Raw genomic sequence first — 17,628 nt, 5'->3', positions numbered from 1 at the left:
CCGGAGAACCGAATCCTCCCCAAAATTTCTCTAATCAGAATACCCATTTCATGCTCCTGCATGGATGACATTTGTAGTTTCGTATTGACATCTTATACGGTTCGAGTTGCAGACACAATCGAGTCTATATCGATTGGTTATGGTGAGCTAGCCAGTGCAGAGCAGATCATGAGCGTCAATGGGGTTGATGCCCAGGGACGACTGTGGAGTGATCAGAGCCTTATAATTCCGTTGCCGTGCAAATGCTTCAACAACACTAGTAATGGCATTACGACAATTTACTTGTCGTATTTAGTGCACGCAACGGAGAGCTTAAGCAGCATCGGAGCGACCTATGGTACAACTGTAGCAGAGTTGGTGGTCATTAATGGCCTGTCACAAGCGGCAGTTGATCGAGGAGACATTGTAGAAGTTCTGATTCGAAGTTAGTTTTAATTAACCACTTAAATTCTTCATCCTTCTTCTTCTCTACAACTCACAATTGGTAGTATTGTTTCATTGTTTGGGCTTTCGCATCATTAAGCCTTGTAATTTGTCTGAGGAATTTGTTTTTCCATCTAACCCAAAACAATGAGTTGAGTTATTGAGTTGTAGCTCTTCGGAACTTCAGATGGTCATTCCACCTGGATTTCCAATTAGAAACCTAACTGATATTTGGCTAGATGCCTAGAAATTCTAGATTTCCAACTAGAATGTCGGTCGCTACCATTATTGCAGGACTTGTGGATGCAAAGGAAGGATTAGTAGTGGCGATAGGGTCTTCGGGACATCACGCTGGCTCCGGCTCCGTCTCTGCAAGTGCTGCAGGAGGAGAGTATCCAGTTCTGCCAACTACAAGTCCTTCCATCCTTTTTTTCTCCCTTTGTTGGTTGCCATGGAAGCAGAAGAAGTCGGCAATGACGATGAGGAAAAGATGGAAGATGGAGATTTGGGCAGACATCTGTTGTTGGGCTATCAAGCATTGCAGTTTCCCATGATCGTGGAATCGTCGGCGACGACTATAGAGATGAGATTGAAAACGGAAAAGAGAAGAAAGAGAAGATGAAAAACAGGTTTCCTCCGTCCTTTCATTTCGGATAGTTGGGAGAGAGAGAATGAGAGAGAGAAAAAGAAGAGAAGAAAGGGAAAACAATAGGTTAAATAGGTTTTAAGAGAAAAAGGGCAAAAAAAGAAAATAGAAAAATACCACAAAGATGCTCATAACATAGAAGTATATGCAAATTCGAAAGAACAGATGAAGACATCTTATCTACGGAGAGTCTTGACTTCGAGTCCGTATTTGCTGTTTCCATGGTTGCATCAAAATCTTCCAACCTCCCAATAAAACATGAAGATGCCGGGGTCCAACCAAAAAGTAGATCAGTTGATGTTTTGAATTTAAAACAAACAGATTGTGTCAGAATTAATTTGCTATCACCATGGTTGTAGCATGCCTTTCCTCCTTGACTTTACGGATGTGTTGTATGTATATATGACTTTTTTAATATATTTACGGTTTCTTTTTTCAAATTTAAAATATAAAATTAAATTAGTAACGAAGTATCTAATGGGATGGGACGTTGCTTGACTTTTAAGGGAAGGCAACCGATGTGTTGACCTAATGACCTTTACCCCGGGTATTAACGATATGAGCTTCCAAATGTTCTCCTTCACTCTTAGTATTCCGAGAGAGTTTATTAAACAACTGCTTCGTGAAGGCTATTTAACGGCTTCTATTTAGTTTGTTTTGTTCTTTTTTAAAGTATTATTAGTTGGGTTTTCTCCTATTCTTCTGTTTCTTCTTTTGGATAATGGTTTATAAAATTTCAGTTAGTCGTCTCTCCACTTGAAGTAAATTTAGGCTGTGTTTATTTTTAGGGTAAATTACAAAGACCCCATTGTATTATGCGGTCAGTGACAAAGTCCCCCTCTACTTTTTTCTACGACAAAGACATCCCTGAATTTTAGCCTTTAGACAAAGACCACATTTCGTTAATGTCCTGCCAGTTAACTTTGAAAAAATTTTCATGTAACTGTTTAAAGTTTTTAAAATGTCCAAACTACCCTTTTATACTGTTCATTGTCATCTCCATTGAAGTTAGGTGAAATGGCTACAATAAAAACAATGGTTTTGAAACATTCAATGGAAAACATTAACGGAATAAAGGGGACTCCTTTTATGATGAAGATGGGAAAAAGGATGAATTAGAAGACTTAACCAGAGACGAGAAAGAAGCTAAATAACCTCCGGGGTGAACCAACAAGGGCATCGGAACTCACCCTTGTAAATCTTCTTGTACATGGCCATGATGTTTTGATCATGGAAGGGAAGATAACCAGCAATCAAAACAAACAAAATCACTCTGCAGGACCAGATATCCATTTCCTAGTTTTAATAGGTTTTAAGAGAAAAAGGGTAAGAAAAAGAAAATAGAAAATGCTTAGTGGGGTATTTTGGTAATTTAACGCTTTCCATCATCTAACTTAACGGCCATGGGGGTCTTTTTCTAATGACTAAAGTTCAAGTGGGTCTTTGTTGCAAAAAAAAAGTACAAGGGGGACTTTGTCACTAACCCCATAATACAAGGGGGGTCTTTGTAATTTACCCTTATTTTTTTTATAAATGTGAAGCAACGTAAGCATTGTTGTCAGTTTGCATTTGCTCGTGTTTATTTCCAGTGTAAATACGGATTATTATAAAACTCTATTTTCGGTTTATATTTTCATGCGTTTGTTTCAGTGTAAGGTTTACATAGAAAATCAATGTAAATCTCCCCATCCTTTGTATTTTACATTGATAATTGATATACTTTTACATTGAAAATCAGTGCTTCACTATTCTTGGCTTCATTGTACACTTCGGTCCGGAGCGTCAGCTGGCTAATTTCTTCTGGGATAACTGCTTCTATGTCGTAAGTTAGTCCCAACGGGGTCTCTCTCGTGGTCGTCCGAGGTGTGATTCGGTATGCCTAGAGGATATTGCTCAGTTCATCTGCCCATAGGCCTTTGGCTCGGTCTAGTCTAGTCTTCAGTCCATCCAGGATGGTTCTGTTGGTGACCTCGGCTAGGCCATTTGTTTGAGGATAGCCTACTGCGGTGTATTGTTGTTTGATGCCAAGGGAAGTGCACCATTCCCGGAACCTGGCATCTCTAAATTTCTTTCCGTTGTCAGTTACCAACATGTGGGAGAGGCCGATGCGGCAGATTATGTTCTTCCTAAAGAAGATCTAAATTGCTCGAGCTGTGATGGTAGCCAAGGGCTCGGCCTCTACCCACTTGGTGAAGTAGTGCACGACGACGACGAGATATTTCCTACCCCTCGTTGGTTGAGGGAAGGGGCCGAGGAGGTCCATTCCACGCTTGGTGAAGGGCCAGGGGCTGCTGAGAGCTGAGAGGGTTGTGGCCGGTTGGTGGCAGAGGTTGGCGTGTCTCTGGCATTTGTCGCATTTCCACATCAACTCGGCTGCGTCGTTGTAAAGGGTCAACCAAAAGTACCCTACCTTAGTGTTTTTCGAGCCAGGTTCTATTGCCGAGGCGGCTGCCTCAAATGCCTTCATAAACTTCTCTAAGCACATACTCACCCTCTTCCAGGTGGAGGCATCGGAGGTAGGGCACGGTAAATAATCTTCTGTACAACTATCCCTCAAGCAAGGTGTAATGGGCTACCTAACGTCAGAGTCACCTAGCTTCATTCCTGTCGTCGGGCAGCTGCTTAGCCAAAAGGAAGTTGATGATGGGGTCCATCCATGACGGTTTGGCCTCTATCGGGAGGACCTGGGCCTCTTCTACAGAGTGTCGAGGTAGCTTCTCTATGTGAATAGTGCGGCCGAGTGTTGCGCCCGAGGTGTTCGCCAGTTTGGAAAGGCATCGGCTCTCGTGTTCTCAACTCGTGGGACTTGCTGTAGGGAGAAGCGTTGGAGGTGGCGAGCTAGCTCTTGAATCTTGGCGAGGTACTAGGTCTTGTTTTGTTCTCTGGATTGGTACTCACCATTGACTTGGTTCATCATCAATTGTGAGTCGTTGAAGACTTCGATGTGCTAGGAGGTGAGGTCCTTGGCGAGCTGCAAACTAGCAAGAAGGGCCTCATACTCGGCTTTGTTGTTGGATGCAGGGAAGCCGAATCTCAATGCGTACTCTATTACTACGTCGTCTAGGGTGAGAAGGATGAGGCCTGCTCCACTTTCTTTGGCGTTGGACGACCCGTCAACAAAAGGTCTCCAAACGGGATAAGCCTCCTCGACTGGGCGACCCTCTTCCAATTCATCTTCGGGGGCTCGACGGAGTGTTCGATTCGAGGTACATTCTACTATAAAATCTGCCAAGGCTTGTGCTTTGATTGCGGGCCTCGACTGGTACTGGATGTTGAACTCAGACAATTCGATGGTCCACTTAATTAGAAGTCGCGAGGTCTCAGGCTTGGTGAGGACGGCCTTGAGGGGTTGGTTCATCAGAACTACAATGGTGTGAGCTTGAAAATACGGCCTAAGCTTCCTAGCCGAGAACCTTGCTGACATAGTATATTGACTTCTACGTCTCATCCTCATTTATCAAGACCGAGCTGATTGCCTCGTCCTCGGCTAAGAGATATAAGTACAAAATTTCTCCTGGTGTAGGCCAAGCAAGGAGGGGAGGAGAGGTGAGGTATCTCTTCAGTTCATGAAAGGTGTGTTAGCACTCCTTCATCCATTGGAAGTCTTTTAGTTTCTTAAGGGAGTGGAAGAAGGGCAAACAGCGGTCGGTCAACTTCGACATGAAGCAGTTGAGGGCAGCTATTCGGCTAGTGAGCCTTTGAGTCTCATTCACTGACCGAGGGGGTGCCATGTCCAGTATGGCTTGTATCTTCTCGGGGTTGGCGTTAGTGCCTCTTTGAGTAACGATTAAGCCTAAGAACTTGCCTAAGGTGACGCCAAAGGCACATTTGCTGAGATTGAGCTTCATGTTGAACTTCCACAAGGTGTCAAAGGTCTCGGCCAAGTCCGAGGTGTGCGCTTGGGCTTTTAGGCTCTTCACCACCATATCGTCGACATAGGCTTCGATGTTCCTCCCCATCTGATTATTGAACACCTTGTAAACGAGGCGCTGGTACGTGGCCCCTGCATTCTTGAGGCCGAAAGGCATTACTCTGTAGCAATAGGTACCATGCTCGGTGATGAACAAGGTCCTTTCCTCGTCTCGGGGTGCATCTTTATTTGATTGTATTTGGAGAAGGCATCCATGAAGCTAAGCAATTTGTACCCTGCAGTGGCTTCAACGAGGTGGTCTATTCTCGACAAAGGAAAACTATCCTTAGGGCAGGCTCGGTTAAGGTCTGTGAAATTAGTACAAGTCCACAACTTCCCATTATCTTTCTTGACCAAAACCACATTTGACAACCAGTTACGGTAGTATATCTCTTGGATGAAGCCGGACTACTCAGCTTAGAAGCCCTCATTTTTTCCCTACTATCACTACTACTAGGGGTGAAAATTCCATTTCCATCGACATCAATCGCATCAGTGCTAACACTATTGTGATGCAATTGAATGTCATCCATGGTGAACATGTTGGGGAATTGGTTTTGAGAAGAACCGACCATTTTTTTTTAATTCTAAAAAGATAAAAAGTAATCTAATTCGACTTACCCAGATTGCCGGTTTAAAATCTCAACTTGATTTCAACGATTGACTCCTTTCAACGTCCAAGCCTTCCGAATTGAGATACTTGAGTTGGTTGGACAAGCCTTCTTCTTGTTGAAAGTTGAGATTTGAGAATTGGAGAATGCAGAATCAGACAATCAATTAACCAGGATTTCTCAGATTGTAGATAATTGAGAATGTACGAGTATGAGAGAGAGAGAGAGAGAGAGAAGAGATTAAGAGAATTGTTGAATTGGTATGATGAGAATGATGGAGGATAGGGCTATTTATAGGAATTGAACATAATTCAATTGCCCAAAATCCCCAAAAACCTATATGTTATTTAGTTGTTGAGAGGGGTATTTTGGTCATTGTAAAGTTACTTATAACTTTACCCAAAATGCCCCCCTAAATTAGTTGTTATATAGCTGTTGGAGGCTCATTTATATCATTTTCTCAACCCCCCATAAGCAAAATATAGAAATACCCCCTTGATATGGCTGTTTATACCTATTGGTTTGGTATTTCTGTAACCCCCCCCCCCCTTGATATGGCTGTTTATACCTGTCGGGCCACGGGCGGCACGGCACGCGTGCTGTGTCGGCCCATGGACCTCAAACCCCCAACCTAGCATGACACGGACCTCTGTGCCGAGCCTAACATGGCCTGTGGGCCTTTTGGGTAAATGATGTAACTATATATGGTTGAGGTTGAACAATAGTGAACGAGAACTCCAATGCTTGGATGGATTGGTGACGAAACCTCAAAAATGTTTTCAACATATGATCGGTTGAGGGAATTTGATGGTAAGAAGTTTGTGCCTGAAATTCACATGGGGTTAGACTTTGATATATAAGAATGTAGAGAAGAAAAAGAAGAGGGTCGAAGGGATTTTACATGACTGGAATTACTTTAGTGTACAAAACGCAACCTATTGGCCTATTGGGTGAGGCAACCTAACTATCACTATCTAGCAAGATCTTACCAATAGTTGCGAACAACATTTGGCACTCAAACACTTTTCAGTTGAATGACAGCTCGAGTTTAAGACTATTTGGTTTGATTTTGATCCCAGGGCCGACACCAAAAGTTACACGAGAATTAAGTATTTGAATTGCATGTAACGTAGGCTTAGCGGTTCTAGAACCACCAATGATTGGTGAATCAGCATATCCATTTGTAAATCTTTTAGAAATATTATCCGAATGGTATTTCTTTTTCGTATTTCTAATACTCCGTACAATACCTGCGGGTATGTTAATTAATGGTTTTAATACCTGCGGGTATGTTAATTATGGGCATGTTTGGTATGCTAATTAATGGCCTGCGGGTATACTAATTGTATATGATAATGCATTAACAATGATAAGGGTATTTTGATAATTTCATTGAAGGTATTAGTACTTTCTTTTCAAAACCAGAGGGGAGATCATTGTTAGGGTCAAAACACAAATGTGGTTTAAAGAATTGTTATTTAGATGTTTTTTTTTTTTTTATAATTTTACCTAAAATTAATACAAGAGTAATAATAAATAAGTAAAAATTAATAATTTATTTTCAAAATAATTAATAAAAATTAGTATTAATATACAAAAAATAGAAATTCATCTAGAGTCACTTTCACTAAAGAGCAGCTTAGATTGTGATTGGATAAACTAGATGTAACCCAAAAAATAATACTTGAATTGAAATTAGATAAGCACCACTTAATTGAAAATGTCATAGATCTTCATCCTGAATTTTGCTTATAAATAAAGGAAAATTTATCTATAGTTACTTTCACTAAAAAGCAACTTAGATTGTCATAGGATAAACTATATATAACCTAAAAAGTAATACTTGAATTGAAATTAGATAAGCACCACTTAATTGAAAATGTCGTAGATCTTCACCCTGAATTTTGCTTATAAATAAGTTTGTGCATTGCCCTATTTGCATTTTAAAACAAGCCCTCAACACATTCAAATCACTAAACTTAAATCAAAGTTTTAAAAATCGACCCAAAAATGAAGCCGGTTTGATTTTCAATTTTCCAGTCAGTGGTTCAACTATCAGATTTAAATAGGTCAAATAAGTAAAATTTAAAATAATACAAAGATTTGTCTTTAACTTTTTCAACAATTTTATACAAAATAATAGTTCAAGATCAAAACAGAACCAATGACCTGAGTTCCTCGGCCAAACGGTTATATATATATATATATATATATTTTCTGTTTTACTTTGTGGAAAAGGGCATCTTTGTATCTTCACCAACTCCTTAATTATAAGACGCAAGCGTCCTTTTTAAACCATTCAACTGACGGGCACGTAATAAGGTTGGATATCAGCCTGTGAAAAAAAAAATAACGACCAAAGCATTTTCCTAAGGCGGTTAAAAATTAAAAATCATCATTAATGGCTTAATGCTGATGTTTTTATGCAATAATTTCTTCCCTAGCTAAGTGGGACCCAACCAATGGTCCAAGCTGATCCATTGATTACACAACACACGTGGCTAGTTATGCAACCCAAGAACGGCCATTAGGGTCCTGTGGCGCTTACGTGCATGGCCATATATGCAGGCCTGTACTATTAAAACCGAAAAGGCTAAAAGCCTAAAACTGGGTCAATTACACAGGCTTGGCCCGTTCCAAAGTTTTACTTAGTTCTGCCGTTGAAAGTCAATGTATGAATGCCATGCTGACCAACCAGAAACAGTCCGATATGCCGAACCGGTTCAAGATGTTGAACGTAAGATGGAATTCCATTCAATTTTTTTCGTTCTGTTTCTCTTCCTATACTCCTCCATCTTACCTTATATAAATGAAGATGAGGCTGGCCTCTTCTCCACCATCTCATCTCGCTTCTGACAACCCAATTGCAGAACAACCATAACATCGGGAGCCAAATTAAAAAAATTGGCAAACTGTGAGCATCAGGCCATCAGCATAGCATGGCGACCCTTCGAACTTCCGGTCTCCTGTGCTCTTCCTCCTCGTCATCATATTCACGACGAAGAAGAGTATCAGCTACGCTTAATACCCCAAAACTCCAACCGAGTTCTCTTTCTTTTCCAAAGATCCGGACTACGGACTTGGTTGAGGAATTGAAGTTGAGAAGTGGATACACAACAGCCACAACCATTACCCAGACAGAAACGATGCCTTTTGACGCTAAAGTCGCTACCAGAACCATGAGAGATGATCTTGATGTTAACTCCAAGTCTACGGTCATTGCGGAGCTTTATTCAATCATGGAAGCTGCTGCAGACAGGGCGGAGATGCATGCCAACATCCAGGAGCAGCGGAATAACTGGAACCACCTCCTTCTCACCTCCATTAATACAATCACCATCACCGCTGCAACGATGGTCGGGCTGGCAGCAACAGTTGGAACGGGAGCACCACTTGCCGCACTAAAGCTCTCATCTACTCTATTATATACGGCAGCTACTGGGATGTTGCTGGTGATGAACAAGATTCAGCCATCGCAACTCGTAGAAGAACAACGCAATGCGACAAGGCTATTCAAGCAACTTCACGGGCAAATCCGAACAACTCTTACACTTGGTAGTCCTAGTCCCATGGATGTTAAGGACGCCATGGACAAGGTGTTCGCTCTTGACAGGGCTTACCCATTGCCCTTGCTTGGAGTGATGCTTGACAAGTTCCCTAAAGCCGTGGAGCCTGCCGTGTGGTGGCCACAACAAAGTAAATTACGAGAACAGGACTTCGGTGGAAGAAGAGAAGGAAATGGATGGAGCAGAAAGCTGGATGAGGAGATGAAGCAGATAGTTGCGGTTTTGAAGAGGAAGGACACTGAAGAGTACTTGAGGCTGGGAAAGATAGCTTTGAAAGTTAACCGAGTTTTAGCCATTTCTGGTCCTTTACTCACAGGTCTCGCAGCTGTTGGGTCAGCTTTCGTGGGATGCTCTTCTCATGAGACATGGGCTGTGCTGTTGGGTGTCAGTGCTGGAGCTTTGGCAAGTGTTATCAACAGCTTGGAGCATGGTGGGCAAGTTGGAATGGTGTTTGAGATGTACCGGAGCACTGCTGGCTTCTTTAGATGTATGGAGGAGTCCATAGAATCCACTTTGAAGGAAAAGGACGTAGAGAAGAGAGAAAATGGGGAATTGTTTGAACTGAAGGTGGCTTTACAATTGGGAAGAAGCCTATCAGAACTTAGAGATCTAGCTGCTTCAGCATCTTCAATAGATGGAGAGGCCAAAGAAGAGTTTGCAAGCAAGCTCTTCTGATTTCTCCATGGATCGGATCCTCTCAGATGATCAAATTTTGCAGCTCATCAGACGTTTTTTAGTATTCTTTTCTGTATCTATAACATCGCCTAGAGATGGGTCCACAAATTTCATTGTTTTCTATATACTCAATTTGTTCATTCATTGTAATTGTAAACAAACAGTACATATATATTCAATTCCTTCATTCATCTATGCTATAAGTCTTTTTTTTTTTTTATATATATGATACATGTATACCAGATTGGTCATTTAAAAAACAACTCCCTAAATGGGGAAATACTTAGCTCCTACCGAGCCACGAAGGACATTTTCAGGGTAAATTTTAGAGTACGTTTAGGGTTAGGGGCCTGGGGTTTATGGGTTAGATGTAAAAACTAAAAATCAAGAAGTGGTAGGATGCTTTAATCCGCCGATGATGGTTCGGAGCCAAATAAAGTATTTTGTCATTTTGTGTTTTTTTTTTCTTATTTCTTTTTATCAAATGTGGGCTATTTGTTGTCACTCTCGTATAATCTTCTTTTCACTCTAACCCATACGTCGCACAGGTATCTTGGTAAATTACAAAGAACCCCTGTATTATGGGGTCTGTGACAAAGACCCCCAGTACTTTGTTTTGTGACAAAGACCTCTCTGTACTATGACCATGAGACAAAGACCCCATTCGTTTAGTCTTCCATCCAAAAATGTCATTATAATATTTTTTAATCCCCATACTACCCTTGTAATAATTAGACGAGAAAAATACTGTTCAGCTTTCCCCGACCTTCAGATACTACCCTTCCTTCCTTCACATTTCTCTCTTTCCCTCTCTCTCTCTCCTCTCTCTCCCCCGATCTCTCTTCTTGCCCTTCCCCTTAACAGCGTTGGGATTGAACCCATTTAATTCAATTCTGATCTCTCTCTCTCTCTCTCCATTGAGCTGGGACGACGTTCCGATGCCTTGTGGAGCCTTTGGAAACCAATGCACATAATACATCTCTGCATTGCTTCTCTTCTGTGAAACCATTTACAGAATTACAGTTATAGAGAGGAGAGGCACTCGCTGATACAAGATCATACGATGGGAATTCTAGTGCAACCACTTGCTATTCTACTCATCTCCCTCTTCCTTGTCTTCCCTCCCAGAACTTGTGCAAAATTTGTGATTGAACCATGTAAGTCATCTGACTCCCTTGGTACTCCAAGCTCTCAGAGATTGCATCTAGGTTCCAAGTAAATGTACTCGATACCTTAGGCTCAAACTCGCTTGACCCAACAATGTCATTCCCGGAGAACCGAATCCTCCCCAAAATTTCTCTAATCAGAATACCCATTTCATGCTCCTGCATGGATGACATTTGTAGTTTCGTATTGACATCTTATACGGTTCGAGTTGCAGACACAATCGAGTCTATATCGATTGGTTATGGTGAGCTAGCCAGTGCAGAGCAGATCATGAGCGTCAATGGGGTTGATGCCCAGGGACGACTGTGGAGTGATCGGAGCCTTATAATTCCGTTGCCGTGCAAATGCTTCAACAACACTAGTAATGGCATTACGACAATTTACTTGTCGTATTTAGTGCACGCAACGGAGAGCTTAAGCAGCATCGGAGCGACCTATGGTACAACTGTAGCAGAGTTGGTGGTCATTAATGGCCTGTCACAAGCGGCAGTTGATCGAGGAGACATTGTAGAAGTTCTGATTCGAAGTTAGTTTTAATTAACCACTTAAATTCTTCATCCTTCTTCTTCTCTACAACTCACAATTGGTAGTATTGTTTCATTGTTTGGGCTTTCGCATCATTAAGCCTTGTAATTTGTCCGAGGAATTTGTTTTTCCATCTAACCCAAAACAATGAGTTGAGTTATTGAGTTGTAGCTCTTCGGAACTTCGGATGGTCATTCCACCTGGATTTCCAATTAGAAACCTAACTGATATTTGGCTAGATGCCTAGAAATTCTAGATTTCCAACTAGAATGTCGGTCGCTACCATTATTGCAGGACTTGTGGATGCAAAGGAAGGATTAGTAGTGGCGATAGGGTCTTCGGGACATCACGCCGGCTCCGGCTCCGTCTCTGCAAGTGCTGCAGGAGGAGAGTATCCAGTTCTGCCAACTACAAGTCCTTCCATCCTTTTTTTCTCCCTTTGTTGGTTGCCATGGAAGCAGAAGAAGTCGGCAATGACGATGAGGAAAAGATGGAAGATGGAGATTTGGGCAGACATCTGTTGTTGGGCTATCAAGCATTGCAGTTTCCCATGATCGTGGAATCGTCGGCGACGACTATAGAGATGAGATTGAAAACGGAAAAGAGAAGAAAGAGAAGATGAAAAACAGGTTTCCTCCGTCCTTTCATTTCGGATAGTTGGGAGAGAGAGAATGAGAGAGAGAAAAAGAAGAGAAGAAAGGGAAAACAATAGGTTAAATAGGTTTTAAGAGAAAAAGGGCAAAAAAAGAAAATAGAAAAATACCACAAAGATGCTCATAACATAGAAGTATATGCAAATTCGAAAGAACAGATGAAGACATCTTATCTACGGAGAGTCTTGACTTCGAGTCCGTATTTGCTGTTTCCATGGTTGCATCAAAATCTTCCAACCTCCCAATAAAACATGAAGATGCCGGGGTCCAACCAAAAAGTAGATCAGTTGATGTTTTGAATTTAAAACAAACAGATTGTGTCAGAATTAATTTGCTATCACCATGGTTGTAGCATGCCTTTCCTCCTTGACTTTACGGATGTGTTGTATGTATATATGACTTTTTTAATATATTTACGGTTTCTTTTTTCAAATTTAAAATATAAAATTAAATTAGTAACGAAGTATCTAATGGGATGGGACGTTGCTTGACTTTTAAGGGAAGGCAACCGATGTGTTGACCTAATGACCTTTACCCCGGGTATTAACGATATGAGCTTCCAAATGTTCTCCTTCACTCTTAGTATTCCGAGAGAGTTTATTAAACAACCGCTTCGTGAAGGCTATTTAACGGCTTCTATTTAGTTTGTTTTGTTCTTTTTTAAAGTATTATTAGTTGGGTTTTCTCCTATTCTTCTGTTTCTTCTTTTGGATAATGGTTTATAAAATTTCAGTTAGTCGTCTCTCCACTTGAAGTAAATTTAGGCTGTGTTTATTTTTAGGGTAAATTACAAAGACCCCATTGTATTATGCGGTCGGTGACAAAGTCCCCCTCTACTTTTTTCTACGACAAAGACATCCCTGAATTTTAGCCTTTAGACAAAGACCACATTTCGTTAATGTCCTGCCAGTTAACTTTGAAAAAATTTTCATGTAACTGTTTAAAGTTTTTAAAATGTCCAAACTACCCTTTTATACTGTTCATTGTCATCTCCATTGAAGTTAGGTGAAATGGCTACAATAAAAACAATGGTTTTGAAACATTCAATGGAAAACATTAACGGAATAAAGGGGACTCCTTTTATGATGAAGATGGGAAAAAGGATGAATTAGAAGACTTAACCAGAGACGAGAAAGAAGCTAAATAACCTCCGGGGTGAACCAACAAGGGCATCGGAACTCACCCTTGTAAATCTTCTTGTACATGGCCATGATGTTTTGATCATGGAAGGGAAGATAACCAGCAATCAAAACAAACAAAATCACTCTGCAGGACCAGATATCCATTTCCTAGTTTTAATAGGTTTTAAGAGAAAAAGGGTAAGAAAAAGAAAATAGAAAATGCTTAGTGGGGTATTTTGGTAATTTAACGCTTTCCATCATCTAACTTAACGGCCATGGGGGTCTTTTTCTAATGACTAAAGTTCAAGTGGGTCTTTGTTGCAAAAAAAAAAGTACAAGGGGGACTTTGTCACTAACCCCATAATACAAGGGGGGTCTTTGTAATTTACCCTTATTTTTTTTATAAATGTGAAGCAACGTAAGCATTGTTGTCAGTTTGCATTTGCTCGTGTTTATTTCCAGTGTAAATACGGATTATTATAAAACTCTATTTTCGGTTTATATTTTCATGCGTTTGTTTCAGTGTAAGGTTTACATAGAAAATCAATGTAAATCTCCCCATCCTTTGTATTTTACATTGATAATTGATATACTTTTACATTGAAAATCGGTGCTTCACTATTCTTGGCTTCATTGTACACTTCGGTCCGGAGCGTCAGCTGGCTAATTTCTTCCGGGATAACTGCTTCTATGTCGTAAGTTAGTCCCAACGGGGTCTCTCTCGTGGTCGTCCGAGGTGTGATTCGGTATGCCTAGAGGATATTGCTCAGTTCATCTGCCCATAGGCCTTTGGCTCGGTCTAGTCTAGTCTTCAGTCCATCCAGGATGGTTCTGTTGGTGACCTCGGCTAGGCCATTTGTTTGAGGATAGCCTACTGCGGTGTATTGTTGTTTGATGCCAAGGGAAGTGCACCATTCCCGGAACCCGGCATCTCTAAATTTCTTTCCGTTGTCGGTTACCAACATGTGGGAGAGGCCGATGCGGCAGATTATGTTCTTCCTAAAGAAGATCTAAATTGCTCGAGCTGTGATGGTAGCCAAGGGCTCGGCCTCTACCCACTTGGTGAAGTAGTGCACGACGACGACGAGATATTTCCTACCCCTCGTTGGTTGAGGGAAGGGGCCGAGGAGGTCCATTCCACGCTTGGTGAAGGGCCAGGGGCTGCTGAGAGCTGAGAGGGTTGTGGCCGGTTGGTGGCAGAGGTTGGCGTGTCTCCGGCATTTGTCGCATTTCCACATCAACTCGGCTGCGTCGTTGTAAAGGGTCAACCAAAAGTACCCTACCTTAGTGTTTTTCGAGCCAGGTTCTATTGCCGAGGCGGCTGCCTCAAATGCCTTCATAAACTTCTCTAAGCACATACTCACCCTCTTCCAGGTGGAGGCATCGGAGGTAGGGCACGGTAAATAATCTTCTGTACAACTATCCCTCAAGCAAGGTGTAATGGGCTACCTAACGTCGGAGTCACCTAGCTTCATTCCCTGTCGTCGGGCAGCTGCTTAGCCAAAAGGAAGTTGATGATGGGGTCCATCCATGACGGTTTGGCCTCTATCGGGAGGACCTGGGCCTCTTCTACGGAGTGTCGAGGTAGCTTCTCTATGTGAATAGTGCGGCCGAGTGTTGCGCCCGAGGTGTTCGCCGGTTTGGAAAGGCATCGGCTCTCGTGTTCTCAACTCGTGGGACTTGCTGTAGGGAGAAGCGTTGGAGGTGGCGAGCTAGCTCTTGAATCTTGGCGAGGTACTAGGTCTTGTTTTGTTCTCTGGATTGGTACTCACCATTGACTTGGTTCATCATCAATTGTGAGTCGTTGAAGACTTCGATGTGCTAGGAGGTGAGGTCCTTGGCGAGCTGCAAACTAGCAAGAAGGGCCTCATACTCGGCTTTGTTGTTGGATGCAGGGAAGCCGAATCTCAATGCGTACTCTATTACTACGTCGTCTAGGGTGAGAAGGATGAGGCCTGCTCCACTTTCTTTGGCGTTGGACGACCCGTCAACAAAAGGTCTCCAAACGGGATAAGCCTCCTCGACTGGGCGACCCTCTTCCAATTCATCTTCGGGGGCTCGACGGAGTGTTCGATTCGAGGTACATTCTACTATAAAATCTGCCAAGGCTTGTGCTTTGATTGCGGGCCTCGACCGGTACTGGATGTTGAACTCGGACAATTCGATGGTCCACTTAATTAGAAGTCGCGAGGTCTCGGGCTTGGTGAGGACGGCCTTGAGGGGTTGGTTCATCAGAACTACAATGGTGTGAGCTTGAAAATACGGCCTAAGCTTCCTAGCCGAGAACCTTGCTGACATAGTATATTGACTTCTACGTCTCATCCTCATTTATCAAGACCGAGCTGATTGCCTCGTCCTCGGCTAAGAGATATAAGTACAAAATTTCTCCTGGTGTAGGCCAAGCAAGGAGGGGAGGAGAGGTGAGGTATCTCTTCAGTTCATGAAAGGTGTGTTAGCACTCCTTCATCCATTGGAAGTCTTTTAGTTTCTTAAGGGAGTGGAAGAAGGGCAAACAGCGGTCGGTCAACTTCGACATGAAGCGGTTGAGGGCAGCTATTCGGCTAGTGAGCCTTTGAGTCTCATTCACCGACCGAGGGGGTGCCATGTCCAGTATGGCTTGTATCTTCTCGGGGTTGGCGTTAGTGCCTCTTTGAGTAACGATTAAGCCTAAGAACTTGCCTAAGGTGACGCCAAAGGCACATTTGCTGAGATTGAGCTTCATGTTGAACTTCCACAAGGTGTCAAAGGTCTCGGCCAAGTCCGAGGTGTGCGCTTGGGCTTTTAGGCTCTTCACCACCATATCGTCGACATAGGCTTCGATGTTCCTCCCCATCTGATTATTGAACACCTTGTAAACGAGGCGCTGGTACGTGGCCCCTGCATTCTTGAGGCCGAAAGGCATTACTCTGTAGCAATAGGTACCATGCTCGGTGATGAACAAGGTCCTTTCCTCGTCTCGGGGTGCATCTTTATTTGATTGTATTTGGAGAAGGCATCCATGAAGCTAAGCAATTTGTACCCTGCAGTGGCTTCAACGAGGTGGTCTATTCTCGACAAAGGAAAACTATCCTTAGGGCAGGCTCGGTTAAGGTCTGTGAAATTAGTACAAGTCCACAACTTCCCATTATCTTTCTTGACCAAAACCACATTTGACAACCAGTTACGGTAGTATATCTCTTGGATGAAGCCGGACTACTCAGCTTAGAAGCCCTCATTTTTTCCCTACTATCACTACTACTAGGGGTGAAAATTCCATTTCCATCGACATCAATCGCATCGGTGCTAACACTATTGTGATGCAATTGAATGTCATCCATGGTGAACATGTTGGGGAATTGGTTTTGAGAAGAACCGACCATTTTTTTTTAATTCTAAAAAGATAAAAAGTAATCTAATTCGACTTACCCAGATTGCCGGTTTAAAATCTCAACTTGATTTCAACGATTGACTCCTTTCAACGTCCAAGCCTTCCGAATTGAGATACTTGAGTTGGTTGGACAAGCCTTCTTCTTGTTGAAAGTTGAGATTTGAGAATTGGAGAATGCAGAATCGGACAATCAATTAACCAGGATTTCTCAGATTGTAGATAATTGAGAATGTACGAGTATGAGAGAGAGAGAGAGAGAGAGAAGAGATTAAGAGAATTGTTGAATTGGTATGATGAGAATGATGGAGGATAGGGCTATTTATAGGAATTGAACATAATTCAATTGCCCAAAATCCCCAAAAACCTATATGTTATTTAGTTGTTGAGAGGGGTATTTTGGTCATTGTAAAGTTACTTATAACTTTACCCAAAATGCCCCCCTAAATTAGTTGTTATATAGCTGTTGGAGGCTCATTTATATCATTTTCTCAACCCCCCATAAGCAAAATATAGAAATACCCCCTTGATATGGCTGTTTATACCTATTGGTTTGGTATTTCCGTAACCCCCCCCTTGATATGGCTGTTTATACCTGTCGGGCCACGGGCGGCACGGCACGCGTGCTGTGTCGGCCCATGGACCTCAAACCCCCAACCTAGCATGACACGGACCTCTGTGCCGAGCCTAACATGGCCTGTGGGCCTTTTGGGTAAATGATGTAACTATATATGGTTGAGGTTGAACAATAGTGAACGAGAACTCCAATGCTTGGATGGATTGGTGACGAAACCTCAAAAATGTTTTCAACATATGATCGGTTGAGGGAATTTGATGGTAAGAAGTTTGTGCCTGAAATTCACATGGGGTTAGACTTTGATATATAAGAATGTAGAGAAGAAAAAGAAGAGGGTCGAAGGGATTTTACATGACTGGAATTACTTTAGTGTACAAAACGCAACCTATT

The 17,628-nt window shown here is 42.2% G+C and overlaps 3 pseudogenes; all 3 read left to right on the top strand.

Annotated features, from left to right (window-relative positions):
- Window positions 1–60: 60 nt before the first annotated feature.
- On the top strand, window positions 61–429 carry LOC148803397 (lysM domain-containing GPI-anchored protein 1 pseudogene; annotated as a pseudogene).
- Window positions 430–8,445: 8,016 nt separating this feature from the next.
- LOC148803396 (putative F-box protein At4g22030 pseudogene) lies at window positions 8,446–10,018 on the top strand (annotated as a pseudogene).
- A 1,142-nt stretch (window positions 10,019–11,160) lies between these two features.
- LOC148803395 (lysM domain-containing GPI-anchored protein 1 pseudogene) lies at window positions 11,161–11,529 on the top strand (annotated as a pseudogene).
- Window positions 11,530–17,628: the final 6,099 nt, after the last annotated feature.

The sequence above is a fragment of the Nelumbo nucifera genome, chromosome 1, assembly GCF_055504915.1.
Source record: "Nelumbo nucifera cultivar China Antique chromosome 1, China Antique-T2T, whole genome shotgun sequence".
Lineage (NCBI taxonomy): Eukaryota > Viridiplantae > Streptophyta > Magnoliopsida > Proteales > Nelumbonaceae > Nelumbo > Nelumbo nucifera.
The sequence above is the reverse complement of the archived record's forward strand: the minus strand, read 5'-3'. Positions and strand labels throughout refer to the sequence as shown.